Below are 9,072 nucleotides of genomic sequence, written 5' to 3'. Positions count from 1 at the left end.
ATTTTAATAAGAGTTTGTTTACTTTGCCTCTGGCTTGGCCGAGGTCTTTTTCTCGTTTTTGTCTGAGTTGTCTTCTTACGTTATTAATTGAGCGCTTCTTTTGTTTCTACCTTCGGCTTGGCCGAGGCAGTTAGAATGCGTATCTCAACTGTGCTTAACGTTTTTTTTTTTTAAACATGTTGGCATGTTGGTCGCTTCCTCTTTCACTCTCGGTCTGGCCGAGGCGTCCGATTTGCGCTTCCCAACCGCCGCTGTGAACATGTTAGCGTATCGACCGTTGTGTCCCCTGCCAGGCCTTCGGTTGGCCGAGGCGGCTAGAGGTTACGGCTCGACAGCATTCGTATCTGTAGACATATTGATCGCTTCCTCTGCCAGGCCTTCGGTTGGCCGAGGCGGCTAGAATTGCGTCTCAACTGTACTTATACGTTCCTAAGGTATGTTTGTCGCTTTCGCGAGTATCAACTGCGCTGGTAGTGACTGCCGTGGCGTCTACTTCTTGGAGTGACTGCCCGGCTTAGGCCGCGGCGTCTACCTCGATATAACTACGTAGGGGATAAACACTTTGACGGAAAACTTGGATGATTCTTCATTAGATATAAACACGCGTTGGGGTGCCAACAATTGTTTTGGACACCTCCGCCGCTATACAAAGTATTTCCTGAGGTTGTCAGTGTTCCAATGGCTCATAAAAGACACACCCTCCATGTCTGTCAGCCGGTATGTACCCGGCCTCATTTCTTCAACCACTTTGTAGGGACCCTCCCAGTTGGCCGTCAATTTACCATGAATGTTTCCTTTGTTGGTGGCGGCCGACTTTCTTAGGACTAGATCCCCTACTTTTTAGTCCCTTTTGTGGACTCTTCGGTTATAGGCTCTTCTCATTCGGTTTTGGTATACTGCCAAGTTGAGGCGTGCTGTATCTCGGCTTTCTTCGACCAGGTCTAGGGAGGTTCTCAGACCTTCCTCATTTTCAACCGGGTTAAAGGTGGTCGTTCTGAATGTCGGCACCGCCGCTTCAATTAGCGGGGCGCCGGACCCGTAGACTAAGTGGAATGGGACCCCGTTGCTTCTTTCTCCGTGGTTCGAAGGGACCACAGACGCCGGGTACTTCATCGGCCCATCTTCCCTATAGGTCTTCAACTTTCTTCTTCAAACCGTTGAGGATTGTTTTATTGGTCGCCTCACTTTGTCCGTTGCTCTGTGGGTGGCAGACGGAGGAGTATGCAAATTTGATACCAAGTTCTTCCAACCAGTTCATTATTGTGTCACTCCAAAATTCTCGGCCGTGGTCAAATACCATGACTTGGGGTAACCCAAAACGAGTTATGACATTTTCCCAGATTACCTTTCTTACGGCCGCCGTCGTCTTCGCAGGTACCGCTACAGCTTCAACCCATTTGGTGAAGTAGTCAACGGCGACAATCAAGTACCTTCTTCCTCCGGATGTCGTTGGAAATGGCCCTAGTAGATCCATCCCCCACTGTGCAAAAGGAAGGGGACTAAGTACCGGCTGCAGGTCTCGGGAAGGTGCATGTATCACCGGAGCATGCATTTGATAGTTGTTGCACTTTTTGGTTTTGGCTCTGGAATCCTCAAGCATGGTGGGCCAGAAGTAGCCGGCTCGGAGAGCTTTGTGGGCTAGTGTTCTTGCCCCAATGTGATGACCGCAGATGCCTTCGTGAATTTCTGTCAGTATTAGCTCCGCGTCGGCTGGGCCGACACATTTCAAGAGTGGCCTTATCACGGATCTCCTGTATAATTCTCCTTCAAACACCAAGTACCTTGCTGCGATCCTTTTTATCTTCTGCGAGAGACTGCGGACCTCCGATAACTCATTCATCAGTTTGTACTTCATTATCGGAGTCATCCACGTTGTCTCGGCCTCTATGTCGCCCACCATGCCGACGGTCTCAGTAATGCTTTTGGCATTCCTGATGTCCACCAGCACGGTTCGACTGACATTCTTGATGGTTGAACTGGCAAGCTTTGAGAGAGCGTCGGCTCGGTTGTTCTCAGACCTAAAAATGCATTGTATCTGGTAAGATTTCAATTTTGAAGTGTCAGCTTTTACCCTTTCCAGGTATCTTACCATCCCTTCGTCTCGAGTCTCGTACTCTCCTCTGATTTGATTAGCCACTAAAAGTGAATCTGTTTTCAAAATGATGTGTTCCGCCCCGGCAGCTCTAGCTAGCTCGACTCCAGTTATCACCGCCTCGTATTCGGATTCGTTGTTTGAGACCGAGAAGGTAAATTTCAAGGCGTACTCAAACTCGTCCCCGTTTGGGTGATGATAAGTATCTGGCTCTCTGAGCATTCGCCGTGGAGGACCCGTCGGTGTATACTTCCCATACTCTGGGGTTTGGCTCTTCTTGATATGTGCACTCGGCCGGGGAAGTCTACGCAAGTGCCTGTCCCTTTATCGAGGGCCTCGGCTTGTATTGAATGCCGGCGGATAGCTCTCTTGCCCATTTGATGAGCTGCCGGATTGCTCAAATTTTTCCAATGCTTTCTCCAATGGTTGGTCGGTTAAGACCGTCACGGGATGTGCGTCGAAGTAAGGTTTCAGTTTCCTTGCGGCAACGACGACAAAGAAAGGCGCTTTTTCAATCGGTGGGTAATTTCTTTCGGCGGGCAACAATGTATGGCTGACAAAGTAGATTGGGTGTTCTTTGTTTGTCTTCTTCTCTCGATGATCGCAAGATCGACCGTGGCGAGGTAATCGCTATATATAGATATAGCGTCTCCCCAAAGATCGGCCTAGACAGGGTTGGGAGAGTTTGAAGATGAGCTTTCAAGTTGCTGGAAAGTTGTGCTCTGTTCCTCCCCCAGCTGAAGTCTTTATTTCCCTTCAACACTTTGAAGAATGGGGTGCTCTTGTCGGCTGACCGAGAGATGAAACGGGCGAGAGCCGCCATCCTCCCGGTCAACATCATAACCTCTTTTCGATTCCTCGGCTCCGCAAGTCCCAAGATTGCTTGGACTTTTTCTGGATTGGCATCAATTCCCCTGGCGCTGACAAGCACGCCGAGGAACTTACCTGACCGGACACCGAAGTTGCATTTCATTGGGTTAAGTTTCATCTTGTATTTCCTTAGCGAACAAAATGTCTCGTGTAAATCGGCTAAGTGCTCGCTGTCAGACTTGCTTTCCACAATAGCATCGCCGACGTAAGCCTCAATGTTTCGCCCTTTTTGATTTTGGAACACTTTGTCCACCAGTCTTGTGTAAGTTGCGCCGGCGTTCTTCAAACCGAACGGCATCATTTTATACATGTATGTGCCGTTACCGGTGATGAATGCGCATTTAGGCATGTCTTCTTCGGCCATGAATACCTGATGATACCCCGAGAAGGCGTCCGGCAGGCTCAAAGATAGTGTAACTGCCGTGGCGTCGATTAAACTATCTATTCGAGGCAAGGGATAGCAATCTTTGGGGCACGCTTTATTAAGATTGGTAAAATCTACACACATCCTCCACGCCCCGATGATTTCTTCACCATTACAACATTAGCTAACCACTCAGGATAAGTACAAGGCATGATAAAGCCCGCCGCTAGTAATTTATCTACCTCGGCTTTGATGGCCTCATCCTTCTCGGCTGAGGAGTTCCTCATCTTCTGCTTGACAGGGCGAGCGGTGGAGAGTATGTTCACTTGTGAACAATTACCTCCGGCTCACGCCTGGCATCTCGGCGCTTGAGTAAGCGAAGACGTCTTTGTTCTTCCTCGGCGGGTCTAGGAGAGCTTCCCTGAATTTTGGCTCCAGGTTGACCGCAAAGCGCGATTACGGTGCGCCCGGGTCAATTTTCACTTCTTCGGTCTCGGCTCCTTCGACCATGCCGACGGTGGCATCCATGAGGTCGCCCTCCTGTTGTAAGGATGGGCTTTTCCCCTTCTCTGACTTCTTCGCCACTTTGAGGGATTGCATGTTGCACCCCGGCGGATATCGGACGTTGACTACTTCGTCTTTTTCGTCCTTTGAGACGAGCTTATGCGCTTCCCTCCGGTCCGAGACATACATCGTGTCGGGCCCGGATGGACATTCTTGCATCGGCCTCGCTCGAGTGACTCGGCCTATAAGAACGTTGTAGGCGGACGAGCCGTCAATGACCACGAACTCGGATAGGACATTCTTAGCCGCATTCCCTCGCCGAACATCACCGGCGATCTGATTGACCCTGGGGTACCAGGCCGGCCCCGGAAAAATCTGTACAACGGATTGGTGCAGGGCTCAAGTCCTCAACCTTCGCATCGAGATTGAGAAAGCACTCTCCTGAACATGATGTTCGTGTAGGCGCTGTGTCAATCGGGCACCTCTTGACCAGGTGGTTGGCTATGTCCAAGTGGACTACAAGTGGGTCGCTGTGCGGGGCGATGACTCCTTCGTAGTCCTTCTTCCCAATAGTCATATCGGGGATGTTGGAAGCGGGGATCGCTGTTTTGGGCACAAAGTTGATGGCCCGATATAGCTCGTTCAGGTGTCGTTTGTGCCCATGAGCGGACCCACCGTTCTCGTTGCCCCGATGACAACATGGATTACTCCTATCCGTTCAAAGACGGATTTTTATTTGAGCCGCCGGTATTAGTCTTTTGGCCTCCGGCAACATATTTTCTTTGAGGCTCCCCTTCCGGATCAGCTCTTCATTGGCATTCTTGAGATGCCGGAGTTGTCGATTAAGTGACCGGTGTGGCCGTGGTACTCACGATCCCCGGCTCGTGTCACCGTCCCCCCCGCCGTGGGAGGCCTTTCCCACCCCGACCCTCGTTCTTGCTCGGGGAGAAGACCTCGGCGGCGAGATACGACCGGGGGTGTGACCATTGTACCGCTTTTGGTAGTACGGTCCCGAAGTCCCCCCGGCGCCCGCCGAGTTCATTTCTGGCGGACTTGTCGGCCGTGACCTATTATTGTCACGGCGTCCTTCATCGGGTTGTCCTCCCGGCAGCTCTTACTCTCTGAGTGCCCGGCCTCGCTATGGCCTACCCAGGTTTTGTGATAGTCCTCCACCTTTATGGCTTGGTCGGCCATCTTCTTGGCGGAGTCTAGGTTCGAGCCTCCGCACTTGATGAGCTCGTTTTTAAGTCCCCTCTTGGGAGGCCTTTCATCGGTCGAAGGCCGCCGAGTTCATTGTTCACTCACGAATCTGCTTGAACCTTGGCGTCGAACCTCTTCACATAACCGGAGAGACTCGCCTCTCTCCTGTTTGATAGTCAGGAGATCCGATGTCTCGACGGCCCTTCTCTTATTGCAAGAATACTGGGCCAAAAATATGTCCCTTAGGTCGCCATAACAGTATATCGACCCATTGGGTAGCCCCTTGTACCAACTTTGTGCCATCCCATGCAGGGTCGTTGGGAAGACTCGGCACCAAACCTCATCAGGCTGCTCCCATACCGACATGTAAGACTCGAAAGCCTCGGCATGGTCGGTTGGGTCGTTTTCTCCTTTGTATGATATGGGCGGTAACTTTAGTTTAGTCGGCACCGGGACCTCTAGGACATAGGTGCTAAGGGGCTGTCTGACCACGTGTCGAATGACACGCGGCGATCGGCTCCTCGCATCCTTAGTCCGGCTCCTCTCCCCGTGGCGGGAAGGGCTTCTTCTCCGACTCTGGTGAGTCGGACTTCTTCTCCGACTCTGGTGAGTCGGACTTCTTCTCCGACTCTGGTGAGTCGGACTTCTTTCACTTCTCTGGGGCAGGTCTCGTTGGTGCTGCGGCGACGCTGTCCTCCCGCGAGTGCGGGAAGGACTCAGGTCTACCACTGGCACTCTGGGCTCCCCCAGCATCTTGACATGGTCAGCTTCCTCCAATGCTCCGTTCAAGTTTCTCGGAGTCACTTTTTGGGCCCTGGTCTCCTGTGGGGGTGCCGCCGCTCTTGTCGTCGTGACACTGTGAGTCGGCGTGCTACCCATTAGGTCCAGGAATAGCTTTAGTTTAGCTGCATCAACCACATGTCCCATGACAGTGACTTGGTCGGTGGGCGGCGGTGTTTTACGGTATTATTGGCATCCCGTACGCCGGTTGAATTACTCGGCCGGTGGGGGACTGCCCAATCCCAGAATTGTGGACGGTATCATCTTGGTAGAATTCGGTTTCGTCAGTCACAATTACTTCTGGCTGTTTTGACATCTTCTTAGCTTGTTGGGTGGGTTTTGTTTTGTGTTTTTTTTTTGTTTGGGAATGAATGTGACTAGCTTCTAGTATCTTTTCCCACAGACGGCGCCAATTGTTCCGGGTGTAATTCCGAAGCAGTTATTTGTTACCACTCGTGGCTTGTAGAATGACGTCTTTGGTTGAATCCTCCTTTCGGCCTCTCCTGAAACAATGAACAAACTGAGGGCTCGGCTTTGGCCGAGCGTACTCACTCCGACGCTCAAGTCAGTGAACTTAAAGAGATAAGTTGTGTGTTACTTGGCGAAGTATATATTGTAGAGAGATAAGGAAGATATTACCAGATTACGAGGTGTTTAGGTTATATTTCGGATCCTTTCCTCAATGAGGGTTGAGGAGTATTTATAGACTTTCACCTTTTGTCACGTAGTGGCCAAGTGGCCAAGTGGCTAGCAGGTGGAAAGACTGATCTACCCTCGGCCGAGGGACCCATGGCAGGCCGGCGGGCCCTGTTGACTCCATGCCGAGGGGTCTTGGATATGAGTACGCGGATATGTGTCCCGGCTGGCTAGTTGTCCTAGCCGGGACCCAAGTGACAGGCCGACAGGCTGCGTCGGCTAGGCTGTCCAAGGTGTTGACTTTGCTTTGGATATCTTTGACCTTGCTCAATATGTTGACTCGGTCAGCGGGTGCAGAATATGCCCCATCAAAAACCATCCTCAATAAGAATATAACCTCACTTGCATAATAAATACTTTTTGCTAAAACATTTAAAAGAAACAGAAACATTTTTCAAAAACAATTTAAAAACTATTTTCGTCGTGTATTATAGAAATGTCGCATCTCAATGTTATAGTAAAAGAGCTATAACATTGAGCTCTTATATAAGCAATGTAAAAGCTGTGAGGATATAACTTTACCAATCTAAGAAGTGCATTCTTACGTTACCCTTACAAGATAACCACCTACACTATCCTAATCTTCTTAGAAGATCTTTGAATGTAGACTTCTTCATTATTTAAGCTTGATTAAACTTTAAATGAGCGTCATCTTCTCATGAATGCTTGAATAATACTTTAATAGTTGTAAAACCTTGATCCTTGATTGAGGTCTTGATCATGATATAAACGCATCATACTTCCATCACAATTCCTTAATGCTTGCGATTAGTAAGTCCAATCTAAAAGACTAAACAAACAATTACGCGGAAAGAGTATATAGAATATAAAGCACTCTTGACATCATCAAAACATAAACATATATTTATATGGTCCAACAACATTTATTATATCTAGGGGTTTCAGTAGCAGTATATGTGATCAATCACTATTTATTTTCAGCAATGGTACCGACATCACATATTTACTTCTCTATGTTGATGATATTATGCTAACAGCGTCTAGTAATACTTTACTTTGACAAATCATACATGATCTTTCACAGGAATCTGCAATGTCGGACCATGGGAAGCTACATCACTTCCTCTAGATTCAGGTAACCCGTCGCTCCAAAGGTCTCTTTCTTTCTCAAAATCAATATGCACGCGATATACTTGGTCGTGCTTCTATGGCCTCTGGCAATCCCGTCTCTGCCCCTGTTGACACCGGCGCAAAGTTAAGCTTCATGGCTCGTTCTCTAATTGTCAATCCCTCTTTATATCGCAGCCTGATGGGTGCTCTTCAATATCTTACTATTACTAGACCTGATATTACATACTCCGTACAACAGGTATGTTTATTATGCATGCCCCTCCCGAGCCTCATTTTCAGTTCCTCGAGCGTATTTTACGATATATAAAAGGAATACTCGATCATGGTCTCTCCATTACTAAGTCCGCCTCTCATACACTTACCGCTTACTCTGATGTTGATTAGGCGGGGTGCCCTGACTCACGACGTTCCATTTCCGGATATTGTGTTTTTCTTGGTGACAATTTGGTGTCTTGGTCTTCCAAGCGCTAACCTATCGTCTCTCGGTCTAGCGCGGAAGCCGAATATAGGGGTGTAGCTAACGCGGTTGCCTAGACAAGTTGGCTCCTTAATTTATTATTAGAACTCGATGTTCCACTCACATGTGTCAGCCTTGTCTATTGTGACAATATTTTAACCGTTTATCTTTACAGCAACCCGGTTCATCAACATCAAGGAACTAAGCATATTGAGCTTGACATTCATTTTGTTCGCGAAAAAGTTCGTGTTGCGACAATTCGAGTACTTAATGTTCCTGCTGAATATCAGTATAGAGATATTTTCACTAAGGGCCAGGGCGTTCCCAAGCACTTGTTCACTCAGTTTCGCTCCCGTCTAAGCGTCTATTCTCCTCCCGCTCCGACTGCGGGGGTGTATTAATAAATACTATGTCTTATTGATTGTATGTTTATTATTGTTTGAGTGTAATCTTCTTGTTATAGTAGAATATCGCCTAGATATGTAATTGACATAGTTAGCCTTGTAATTAGCTAATTAGTTGTTGTACACTGCCTATATATTGGCAATAATAACAATCACCCAAATCAGGGATTATACAATTCTACAAAAACATTTGGCATTATTTAGGTAATTTATCATATAATTTGATATGTAATTTAGTATGTATTTGATCTATCTTAAATTTTAGACAGATAATATCCATTTTAAATGAGAATTTGTGAATCCTATTCATTAAAAGAACAACCACAGTGCTGAGTTGTCAGCACGTGGTTGTTCCTTTGACTTTTCAAAGCAAATTTATGTTCCCGATTTTCAAGAACCACTAACTATTACTCATTTAATTACAGTCTTCCAATTTAATTTATATAATTATGCAATTGTGTAATGTACAACGTTTACGAATACAAAAATATAATTTACAATTTACATACAATATAAATTAAAGCAATATTATTAAATATTATTACAAATTACAAATTACATAATTATGTAAATATGTAATGTACGTCGTTTATAAATTTGAAGATAATTAAGG

This window comes from Silene latifolia, chromosome 1 (genome assembly GCF_048544455.1).
Source record: "Silene latifolia isolate original U9 population chromosome 1, ASM4854445v1, whole genome shotgun sequence".
Lineage (NCBI taxonomy): Eukaryota > Viridiplantae > Streptophyta > Magnoliopsida > Caryophyllales > Caryophyllaceae > Silene > Silene latifolia.
The sequence above is the reverse complement of the archived record's forward strand: the minus strand, read 5'-3'. Positions refer to the sequence as shown.